Raw genomic sequence first — 11,729 nt, forward strand, 5'->3', positions numbered from 1 at the left:
CCCAAAGCCAATCAAAGAAGGACATGTGCAGTGTGATGCTGTTCCTGTACATTTTTTAAGTGCATAACAATGTAAGAATTTGTTAACGGAGACATACACATGTATGTCTTGACTATGCATAAAAATGTAATCTTTTGTTAATGGAGCCATGCACATGGATATTCTTGGAATCATAAAGAATGTAATTAATTTTAGGATATTGATACCTATGATGAGGGAGGGAGGAGAACGGGATGGAAATGTGAATTTTAGGTGTGACAGCAACATTTTGCTTCTTAAAAACAGAGATATCGTTGTGGGCTGAATCATGTCCCTGAAAATTCATATGTTGAAGTCCTAACTCCAGGACCTCAAAATAGGGCTGTATTTGGAGAGAGGGCCTCTAAAGAGGTAATTAAGGTAAAGTGAGGTCACATGGGTAGGCTCCAATCCAATGTGACTGATAGTCACGTAAGAAGAGAAGATTAGAACTCAGACACACACAGAGGGAAGACCGTGTGAGGACACAGGGAGAAGTGGCCGGGGAGAGAGGCCTCAGAAGAGACTAAACCGGCCAACGCCTTGATCTTGAACTTCGGCCTCCAGAACCGTGAGAAAATAAATTTCTATTGTTTAAGCCACCCTACGTGTGGCATTTTGTCATGGCAGCCCCAGCAAATGAATGCAACATCGGAAGCAAATAGGGCAGAATTGAACGTCTGTTCTTTCTGCATATTGGGGCCGGAGATAGAGGTCATACTATGTACTCTTCTGCATATTTGAAATATTTCCATAATAGTTAAGAAAATAACAAGCAGATCCCGAAAAAGAATAACCAGAGAGTAGAAATTTATGTGTGATTACCTTACAGGCCAAGGTGGGTTTCGCGTTGGGCAGGTGGTTCTCTTCCACAGGGTGTGTCAGTCACCCATGAATTCCCATCTCTTGGCTCTGCCATTCCTGATGCCTGTATCGTCGTCTGCAACCAATCTGCACAAGGAGAAAGAAGGAACACGGAGAAGACACACCTGCTTTCAAAAGTTCCAACCTGGAAATGGCACACACCACTTCCACTCCCATTGCATTGGCTGAAACATAGTCACACGCCACATCTCACTGCAAGTTGCTGCGTGACTGCCTTCCTGGGCACCCAGGACAAGGATGTGGACAAGCAGCCAGTAGTCCCACCCACAATGTCATCAGGTTGACCCTGGTCTTCATGCTGCTGCTCAGTCTACAGCGTGTCTGCCAGGTCTATGGTTAGGGTTTAGATATTTTACAAAGGCGCGGGGTTGGGGGTCATGGTTTGGGACTTCAAAGAGGAGGAAGCCAATTCACAAGGAGACAGAAAACCAAATGTTTGCTGGGCCATCTCTAAACAAATGAGAGAGAACTTGTGTAAAATGGGCCCGGCTAGGTACCTTCTTCTCTACCACATCTAGAGTTCCCTACGTTGACAGCTCCTTCCTGGAACAGGCCTTCTGTCTTAAATTCTTTTAGGCAGTTAGGGGCGAGGCCAAAGTTTCTTTTATATATAAATTTTATGTGTATATATGTAATTTATAGAACTAAATAAATGAATTTAAATATAGATACAATGGATTATATATTCTATTATATATCACTATTAATATATATTATATATATATAGATAATCTCCTTGGTTCTCCAGAGAACCCTGACAAATACAGGAGGAGTTAATATTCTTTTATCGATGGCATTTACATTTAATCACTTGAAATTCTTAGTTACGACATTGTTATGGCTTGCAAGGAAGTGTCCTTTTCAGTGTTTCATTTAGAGGCCTCAAGATACCAATGTTAAAAAGTTTCCCATTTTATTTGTTTGGTTTGATAGGCTTTTTCCAATTGAGTGCACAGATAAACCAATTTAGGAATTTCAAAGGAGCCCCATTTAGGCCAGTGAAGCCTTAAATCACCCTGAGTAATCTGAGCCCAGTGGGACAAAAATCTACATGTAGAAGGTCTGTATTCTTTAAAGACAAAACCAGCAGGAGTCCCAGAGTGGGGCTGTTCTTTGGTGGTCCTCTTAGAAAATGGATTTCTCATTTGTATGAACTTACCAAAGGATCAAAGGCCCAAAAAAGGAGTGAAAGAAACAGAAGTTTCTGACAAAGCTGACAACGGAAGGATGGCCAGAACCAGTATCAAAGGACGCCTACAGAAAGAGTCTGGACCTCTACCAAAAATGGGAGGTCCAGGCCCAGGAGGACTTACCACCAGGAACCAGAGCCACCAGGAGGAGACAGCAGAGCACAAAAGATTCTTTGCAGGCACCTTGCTTGTGTCTGTGAAGTGGCACCAGAATTGAAGGTCAGTAGCTAGGGATCCCACTTCTGTCACCATATAAAGTCAGCAAATAAGAGGCATAAACTGCAAAAGAACCAAAAAGTTTATTTGGGGTCTCAAGAATTGCAATTCAGGAGATGTAGATTCGAGTAGAAGCTCAAATGTGCTCCTAGGAAGACAAAGGAGGCAGGGGTAGATAAAAGGAAAGGACACAGGCTTACAAAGGTCTACAGTGAACAGTTACTGACTGGTTCTGGCATGGGGTGAGCTGACTTGCCAGAACATAGTTGGTCCTAGGCAGACTGTCCCTTCTTGGAATGAGGAAACACTTCAAGATGTGACCTCTGCTGTCAGGTAAAGCTCAAAAGTTCAGTTAACGTCTGGTGGTGGATGTGGTGTACAAGCATAAGCCCCACTTCCTTAATGGCCTCCCAGCTCCATTTTAGAAGCCTTGAAAATGGTATTCCATTTTGTCATTGTCATCCACCACAGTCACGCACCACATAACAATATTAATGATGTTTCGGTCACTGATGGACCACATATATGACAGTGGTCCCATACAGGTAGCACCACATAGCCTAGGTGTGTAGTAGGCTCTACCACTTAGGTTTGTGTAAGTACATTGTGTGATGTTCACACAGCAATGAAATTGCCTAATGATGCATTTCTCTAAACATTTGCCTTTCATTAAGTGAGGTACACCTGTACTGATTTTAGTCTTGTGAATGTTGAATAATGAATTACTCATTTCAGTTATTTGAGTCAGCCCCACTGGCTGAGAATGGTAAAGGCTGACTGAAGCAAAAAACTAAAATTTGTTATTCAACATTCACAAAACCAAATGAGTAAAGAAGAACTTTAAGTTCTATATCAGGGTTCATGTAAGGCAAAAACATTCTAAAGGAAAGATGGATTTGAGGACATATATGATTCTGAGTGTAAATGTCTGGGTACTAGCAAAAATTCCAGGGAGCATTTCAGACTTTCGAGGCAGTGGAATTGGTGAAACCAAAGTCAAGCTCTCCAAACAGTAAAGGGGGCCCAGGTAATATCTGGAGTACAGGTGGAACAGGCAGAAAATTTCATTAATGTAATTGTATGATTTCATGAACGGACAGAGTTGGAAAATAGGATGGCAGGGTAGGGCAGAGGGACCTGGAGGGCCCAGGATGGATGGAGAGATCAGCTGGGCTGGTGGGGGGAAGGGGCCATGGGCACACCCTCTTCATGTCCCCTCCCCCACCCTCTGAAACCCTTTGTGACTCTTCAGTGCTCTGTGATGCAGGCCTGGGATTATAAGCAAGTGCGGACACTCTCAGAGCTCAGTTGCCTCAGGCAGCCTTGCGATTCAGAAAATGGAGTTCAGTCAATGGAATGTTCTCTCATTTCTGAATAGCCATATTGAGTTGTTTTTGAGCATCTGCTCAACATTCTTAGATAGTGACCGCAACCTCACCATCGTGTGTGGGTTGTGGTTGCTTCTTCTGTTCCTGTGCTTCCTGGTGGGGATTCCATCTTTACCAACCTTGTGGAAAACCAAAATCTACCAAAAGGTAAGGATCCCTGGGCAAGCCACCAACAGGGATTTTTTATTGTTGTTTCCATTTCTAGTCCCACATTTTTAAATGAGTTGGTCCAGAGAGACTCCTAAGATGGCAAGTCTGAATAGAGGATAGAACATCATCCTCCTAGGGGAATAGGCCAGGCAGGACTAGGGGTTCAGCTGGGACTGTTTCCCATTTAAAACTCACAGACCATCTGGGTGTGGTGGAGGATTCCCGGATAAAATCCCATCAGTGATTTCACGGCCCTGCATTAGGTTATTTAGAGAGTTTGGGATCTGTGTAGGAGAACACTGTTCCCAACACTGGATCACGAGTCACATTCCCATGACGGGCGTCATTCGACCAAACCGTCCTTTGTATTGGGCAGATCAGGAGAGCAGGGCTGAGCCTCTGAGCAGACACTGGAGTGTGAGCTCTGTCCCAGGATACAGGGGCCTATCTGAGGAAGCACAGATGTGACTGTGGGCCTCAGAGTCTATGCCCTCCTTGAGCAGAGGACTTCTGACTGAGAAGATCAAGTGTGGACTCTAGCCAAAAATCCTCCGAGTTTTTCAAAGAAGGAAAAATTGAAAGTATGTTATCACCTTTAGAAATTCAGAAAGGGAAAGAACACAAAGTGCTAGTAATAAAAATAGAGAGTGACATTAATCTTGGATGAATATCTGAGTTTCCTAGAGAGAGGAGCAAGCCAACTAAGTCCTCACTCCTCATTCTTTTCTTTTTGTTCTCAGCGTCAGGGCAGAGCCAAGAGGAGAAGAAAAGGTGGAACATCAAGTGGTAAGGTTCCACCTATCCCACCTGAGCTCTCCAAGGGTGACCCTTCCTGTCCTCTCCATGAGGTCCCAGGTCCATGGTCTCTGAGGATCAGTCGCTAGATAGAGTCCCTCTCAGAAAATAGAGGCCTCAGAGGAAAGGCTCATGGGAAGGTAGTCAGAACCCGAGACATTTCTCAGATTCCTGCTCTGCCCAGCTCTGGGCATGAAGCAGTGATGGGCCTGGACAATGGGTGTTGCCCAGTGGGTTGCCGTGGGAGATGTCAAGAGTCAGAACTTCTGTCTCCTGACCTTGTGAAACTACGTTGACTTCCTGGATGATCAGACTCCTCTTTGAGGTAACCATTGACCTATGTTCCTCACATGGTGGTTTTGAACATCCCATGGGATAATGTATGTGACAGTACTTTATAAATGAAGCAACAAACACATGTGAACCTTATTAATATTATCATTGACCGTTTGACCACATCTACTGATTCTTGGGGCTTTCAGAGTTAATATCCCGTTAATATCCCAACGGTCTCCCATAAAGGGACTCCCGTGTAACACCTATGCTTCTACCTTTATTACATGTAATTCACTCTTCTGGTTTCCCAGGTTGGAGAAACTACCAGAGGGAAACAGAGGAGAAAAGGAGGCTAATTTCTATTCTGAAAAGGTGACTAGTCTTTTCTTTCCTGATCCTTCTTTAACATGTTCTCTGCAATTCCAGGGATTCAGTACAGCCTGCAGTAGTCATGGGAGGGGTTTGCCATAGGAACGGGTATGTGAATGAAGGCCTTGGGGTGAGGGCTGCTGAGTGTATGGTGAAGTCATAGATGTGGGGCATTGTGAAGGGGCAGCAGGCTTCAGGTGGCCCCTCCCTTGACAGGCCAGCAGGTCCTCCTTTCCTTGTTCTGGTCCTGGCTACAGTTTTCTACTTCCTGTCTCCCGCAGGCCCCTAGGCCGGCCTCTCGATACCACCCGCATTCGTCAACTATTATGCCCAGACCCCTCCTGTGAGGTGTGTAATAGCACAACTGCTGAGATCAATCGGCTGCTGTTCCTGGAGGACCTGGAAGATGATACTGCCTCTGTGTCCTCTATGGCTTCCACAGCTTCTGGGACTGAGTCATCATTCACTCTGTCCTCTGCCTTCTCAGAAATCCCTCCAGGAGACCTAACACCATCCCCTCCACCTGACCCTTCCCCACCGCCCCCCTCCGTCCTCTCACCTAACCCAATGACACCCTTAGCTGACTTTCTTTCACCCTCACCACCGGGTCACTCTATGCCACCAGAGCCTTTTCCTCCCTTGGAGTCCAAATTCCCAGCAGACCATTCCCCACCCCAATCCCTTGCCCTTCCCCCTCTCCCACCACATGACACCCAGGCAATGGATCCTATTCTCCAACCAGAGGCCACTCTGTCTCTGAATACGATCTTCTCTCTTGACCGCACCCTTTCCCAAGATATTAACCCCTTACCAAATTTGTCCCAGATAATGAATCCCAGTGACTCACTGGCTTGTCATCACGGACCACCAAGCCTGTCTGTCTCACCACCGACAGACCACCCTTTAACTGTGACTCAATCTAAATCGGTTTCCATTTTATTGAAGTCTGTTCCAGAGAACTCATCTCCAGATAGCCCTGGGGGGTTGTCCACTTATGTCCCAACAATCAGAGGCACTGACCATTCAAGCCTGTCAATTTCAGAATTATCCTGGTGGCAAGCTTGTGCCAAAGACTTGTTCTTAGCACCTTCCACCTTGGCACCACGTGATTTTAATCGAGAGTTTCTTGCCCTCCATTCTTCAGAGTCCTCTCTGGAGAGACACCCTACAGCTAACCTTATAGAGCCTGGTAACCTCTCATTTCTCAGCCCTCATGTCCTGTCACTCCTGGAGAGACAAGTCCGAAAGAGGAGTGATTTCCTGATGTGGAAGGAAAAGGAGAAGGAGAAGGGCTCTTTTCCAAAAAAGCTTAGGCCAGGCCACCAACTAGATCCTTCGGGGAAAATGTCAGAGTCAAATGCTGATGAGTGTGACTCAGCATTCTCCCTTCCTTTCTGGAGCAGTGCAGGCAGACCAAAGGAGCTGCACATGCGTGAGCAGCCCCCATATCCTAAAATCTTGGAGGACCATTTACAGGAAAAATGTATGCAGCTCTTCTGGGGTCTCCCATCTCTGCACAGCGAGTCCTTGCCCTCTGCTATCCGTGACTCAAGTGACTGCACCACAATCTTCCTTTTCAATACCATCTCAAATGCCTCCATGAGCCAAGAATCCCCAGTACCTCTCCATCGCCCACCTCCATCCTTGCCTGAGATCCAGCCCCAACCCTTGCCTCAAACCCTGCCCCAATCCCAGCCCCTACCTCTCACTCAGGTCAAGTCCCAGGCCCACCTTAAATCCCCACTCCCAATCCTACCATCTGGTCCTCTACCCCAGATAAGGATCTGTGGAGTGTGTTACCATAGACCCCAGGATGAATCAGAGTCTCTCACCTCATCTGAAATTCAACAACTGGAATGGAAAGTGTTGCAGAAGCAACAGGAAAGTTTGTGGGGTTCCCCCTCTGTAGTCCAAAGATCTCAGGAAGAATTTTGTTCTTCAGCTCCCAACTTTCCTTACCATCAGGCCTCCCAAGCCCATGCCTCCATCTCCACCCTTCCCGTAGAGTTTCCTCTCAGTGATGAGCTGAGGAAGAAACTGGAACATCACCTTCGAAAGAGGCTCATCCAACACCAGTGGGGCCTGCCCCGCAGGATCTGTGAGTGTCTGTCACTGATGATGCCTCCAAGAGATTTCTCAGAGATAGCTAAGTCAGAAAGCAATCGTGGACTCTCACGGATCTCGGTGAACAAAGATCTAAATGTTGGATTGAGCCAATCCAAAAGCTTCCATGAGAGGGGTTCAGAACTGCTTCAGGTAGAGAAGGAGATGGGGAAGGATCAGGGGCATAGCCCAGAGAACGGCCCAAAAGCTCATCTGTTGAGTGACCCAGAGAGCTCTTCAGATAAGGATCCGGCATATGACTCTGAGAAAGACCTAAATAGTCACATGGCAAGTCTGTCAGGGAAAACTTCAAGGGCCTTGGAGGAAAGTCTAGATCAGAAACAACTTGAAAATGTCCTGAAAGCACATTTGAGCAAGAAGTTTGAGGAAATCAGTGAGGCTCGGCTCCCTGGGACTGTGTGCAGTTCATGGCATGCTAGCAAGCAGACATTGCTGCTTTCTGACAAATCCCGCACCCAAATAACACAGAGGAGTTTGCCACCTTCAGTGGGTGGGGAATCCTCCCTGAATACCTTCCAGGAGCTTTGCTTCATTGATTCCAGTGCACAACAGATGATGGAAACCCATATTAAAAGTTTCCGTATGAGGATGGAGTGGGGCCTGCCCTGCAGGGTCCTTGAATCCATACAGGCGTTTAAATTGGAAGATGCTGCATCCCAGTCCTTGCCCTATTTCTACTGTCCCCCCTCAAATAACCCAACTTTGGAAGTGGACTCCAAATCCGAGGGCTTCGAGCCCCATAGAGGAAGCTCTAAATCTGTTCTTCAAGAAAAAGCGGAAACAACAAATTCAGCCCTGGTCCTGGATCGTCTTTGCCCTGCTACTTCACCTATGGGCAGGGAAGGACAAGGGGTGCTGAGACAATCACCCTCTGGTATCAACCAAGAGATTGCAGAGGTTGTTCAGAGGAGTAAGGGTGCCAGGCAGACTCATCTGCCTGTCACATGGGGCATCACAGGCAAAGCGAGTCAGAAATTTACTCAGCTAGGCAACAGATGCCCCCCAGAGCTGCCTGCAAGGCAAGCTGGTGCCAAACATGAGACAAAGGATGAGAGAGTGAGTTCCAGTGATAGAAGAGAAGGGCGACAGGACAAAAAGATGAAGTCGGAACACTTTTCCGTGCACAACATGGCCAGGGACATATTCAGGGCCAAGGAGCTCAACGCTCTGCAGTCAAAAACTGGTAATGTGTTGACAACTAGCAAGCCAGGAAGCTCCCAAATGATACGTGAGAATCACAGTAAAATAGAAATTACTGGGACCATTGAAAGCCCTGCACCAAAAAGACAAGTTCCCCAAGATCCAAAGTCATCGGATCTTAAGGAACATCTGTTTGGGGAATTAAAGTCGAAACTGGAGAAGAGGAATCAGAGCCAGGTCCAAGGCCAACACACTGACAGGTCCCCTGCCTCAGAGAGCTTGACTTACAAGGCCTCAGCGACTCATGCCGACGGTGTCTCCAGTGGGGACATGGGAGCTTCCCAGGTGCTGCGTGTCCATCTGGAGGACAGTGGGATCAGCAGGCAGCAGCGGCAGGAGCCTTGGGTCCCTAAGAAAGACCTAAAGAGGTCCGAGGATAAGAAATTCCCACCAGCTACAATGAGACTGAGCCCTCCGGGCCCCAACAAAGAAGAGCTTGGTGGAGGGGATGCAGGGTTGGGGACATCCCAACCTACAAGAAAGAGTTTCCCTACTCAGATCACAGCATCAGAGGAGACGCTTGGGAGCAAGTCTTCCCAGACCTCATCACAGAAGGCACAGCCTCCTCCTGAAAGTCTGTTCAGAAAAAAGATGAACCACATTTTTCAATGGCTTCATCCTGGGACAAAAGGCAAAAAGCAAGAACATCCCCAGGAAAAGGGCAACCCCATATCATCTGCACAGAGCAGAGGCCTGGTTAAAGGGAGAGCTACCATTACTGGGACCACCACGGCTCAGAAGACCAGGACGGTCCCTGGGAAGTTCCCAGTGGAGAAACTGGGGCAGCGGTGTGCAACAGAGGTCACCCGCCCTCAAGAGCCCCTTCCTTCCCTGAGGAAGTTTGTGAAAACTGAGCAGAAGGCAGAAGAGCAGGCCCAGGCAGAGCCCGTCCAGGGGCATCCTTCCAACTACAGGGCTCCCTCCTGTAAAGTGCCAAACACCAAGTCCTGCCACCAAGAAGTTGTCTTTGCTGGCCGGAATTATCCTACATGTTCTAGATGGATCAGAGACCAGAAAGGACACCCTCAGAAAGTCGTGGCATTTAAAGATCAGCTATTGGATCAGAAGCGTCCCTTATCTGTGCCCCGCAGGGAGCATGTGCCCCATCCAAGCTCCAGCTGCAGGCGTCAAGCCGGCCCAGGGGCCTCCAGCTGTTCTCACCACTGCTAAAGGCACTATGTTTAGGGATCCGTCTCTATGTCAACAGAAAACGCTTTTCCAGCGTTTCGAGAGCGGAAAATTTCCCACCGCAAAATAATTCCTTCTCGTGGAGAATATTAATTCTCCCCAATAAATGATTCTCTAATAATAGTGATGTCTTTTCTGTGTCCTGTGTTGGGGGCATGGGTTTCAGGTAACTCAGGGCTTGTGCTTAGGGAAAAGGAGGAGTGAGTTCAGCTCTTACTGATTGCTTCCTCTGGCTTCTGAAAGGTCACCAGTGCTCTGCAGCTCTTGTTGACAAAGAGATATCACGTGCTCCCAAAAGCCCATTTCCTCCCTGATGAAGTTTGAGGAGGTGGGTTCTGCCTCCTGCCTCTTCGCTTAGCCTTAACGAAAGTGTAGAGCAGCCCACACCTTCCGCTCACTGAATGTTTTACATCCTTCAGAGAGTAGGGAAGACAGGTGTTCTCTATCCGAAGAGGGTCAAGAATAGGTATGCAATTCATAAAACAACAATGAAGAAAAAACAGTGGCTTCATCATGATTTAAAGGTCAGTGACCAGAGGACCCCACAGGGGGTGAACCCTGAATGGGATTTGGGGGGTGGGGGAGGGTATTGCTGCAGTGGATCCTGGGCTGGTGGGGGAGGGGCTAGGAACAGCACAGACACACCTTAAGAATCTGTCATGTGAGTCATATTAATGTGTTAGGGAAGAATACTTTAAACTTTACATTGAGGTTTCCCTACTGGAAAGGCACCTGGGGGAAGTGGTTCCCCTCTGTAGGTATTTCTTCAGACTGCCCAATGACATTTTGTTGCAGAGCAAAAGCATCACTCAGCTGCCAGTAGTAACAATGTTGATCAGGTAGCCACCTACCTCCCAGGATAAAATAAAGCTGAGAGTAAGGAAAAGATGACATGGAGTAAGCGAGGAGGGAAGAAAAAATGAAGAGGGGAAAGAAGGACCTTGCTGGTAGAACAAAGCTTTATGCCTCATCATCCATATGGTGACCCTGTCCTGTTTCCTGTTCCCCCCGCCCCCTCCTCAATCTGATCCAGGCATCACCACCTTGAGGCTGATCGAGGCACTGCACAGCACACTGATGCCTTATTCCAAAAAGGCACTGGGCTGTTCTTTGAATACTAAACAATATCTGCAGGGAGGTCATCAGGCATGGCATCCCCCTCTTTGGGAAGGTGATCTTTCTGCCTTCCTTCCATCTATGCTTAATAAGAATATACAAGATCTTGCCCTTAGTGTGTACAGTTCACCTATCGGGATGGAAGTGCCGCCTCTGATATTCACGGCCTTGGTGGAGCCATGGTTGGTCTCCCCCAGAACACCTGCAGCTCATGAACCAGAGGTGAGTCCCAGACTGTGCACCAGGTTACAGATATATGGGGGTCTCACCATGGACTGCACACATACCCACCCTTACAATAGGGGTTTGGAGGAAAGGCAACTCCACTTAGACAGACTGGGACTCAAAAATTGGCTGAGTGTCAACTGGGGCCAAATTCAAAAAGCATTATGATGGTGAGCGTTAAATACATTAAGTTGTAGATGTCTAAGTAAAATAAAGATGTTACAAGGGTGGAAAAATAAAATACCAATTTTGTTTTCTAAAAACATGATTTTAAAAATGGAAGGGAGGAGAAAAAGGGAAAAATAGAATAAAATGATTGTTCTATAAGTAATATGAGGGGGTCAAGATATAGGTGACAAACGAAATAAGACTCCAAGTAAGGGAAAGGAATTTGAGGACATTAGAAAAGATACAAGTATAATGGTAACTATTGTAACAAAACCGAACACGCATGCGCGTGCGCGCGCACACACACACACACACACACACACACACACACACTCTACACAAATGGGGTGAGTATCCCAGAGGGCACTGGAGGTAGTTTTGCCAGAAAGACTTGTGAATGCTAGGTGTTAAAACAAAAACC

At 47.0% G+C, this 11,729-nt stretch overlaps 1 long non-coding RNA gene across 1 annotated transcript; it reads left to right on the top strand.

Annotated features, from left to right (window-relative positions):
* Positions 1 to 3,253: 3,253 nt before the first annotated feature.
* On the top strand, positions 3,254 to 9,922 carry LOC138917425 (uncharacterized). Its single transcript, XR_011425398.1, has 4 exons — positions 3,254 to 3,844; positions 4,588 to 4,633; positions 5,230 to 5,290; positions 5,569 to 9,922. It is a non-coding gene; the product is annotated as an uncharacterized lncRNA (long non-coding RNA).
* The last annotated feature ends 1,807 nt before the right edge of the window (positions 9,923 to 11,729 follow it).

Source organism: Equus caballus, chromosome 14 (assembly GCF_041296265.1).
Source record: "Equus caballus isolate H_3958 breed thoroughbred chromosome 14, TB-T2T, whole genome shotgun sequence".
Taxonomy (NCBI): domain Eukaryota; kingdom Metazoa; phylum Chordata; class Mammalia; order Perissodactyla; family Equidae; genus Equus; species Equus caballus.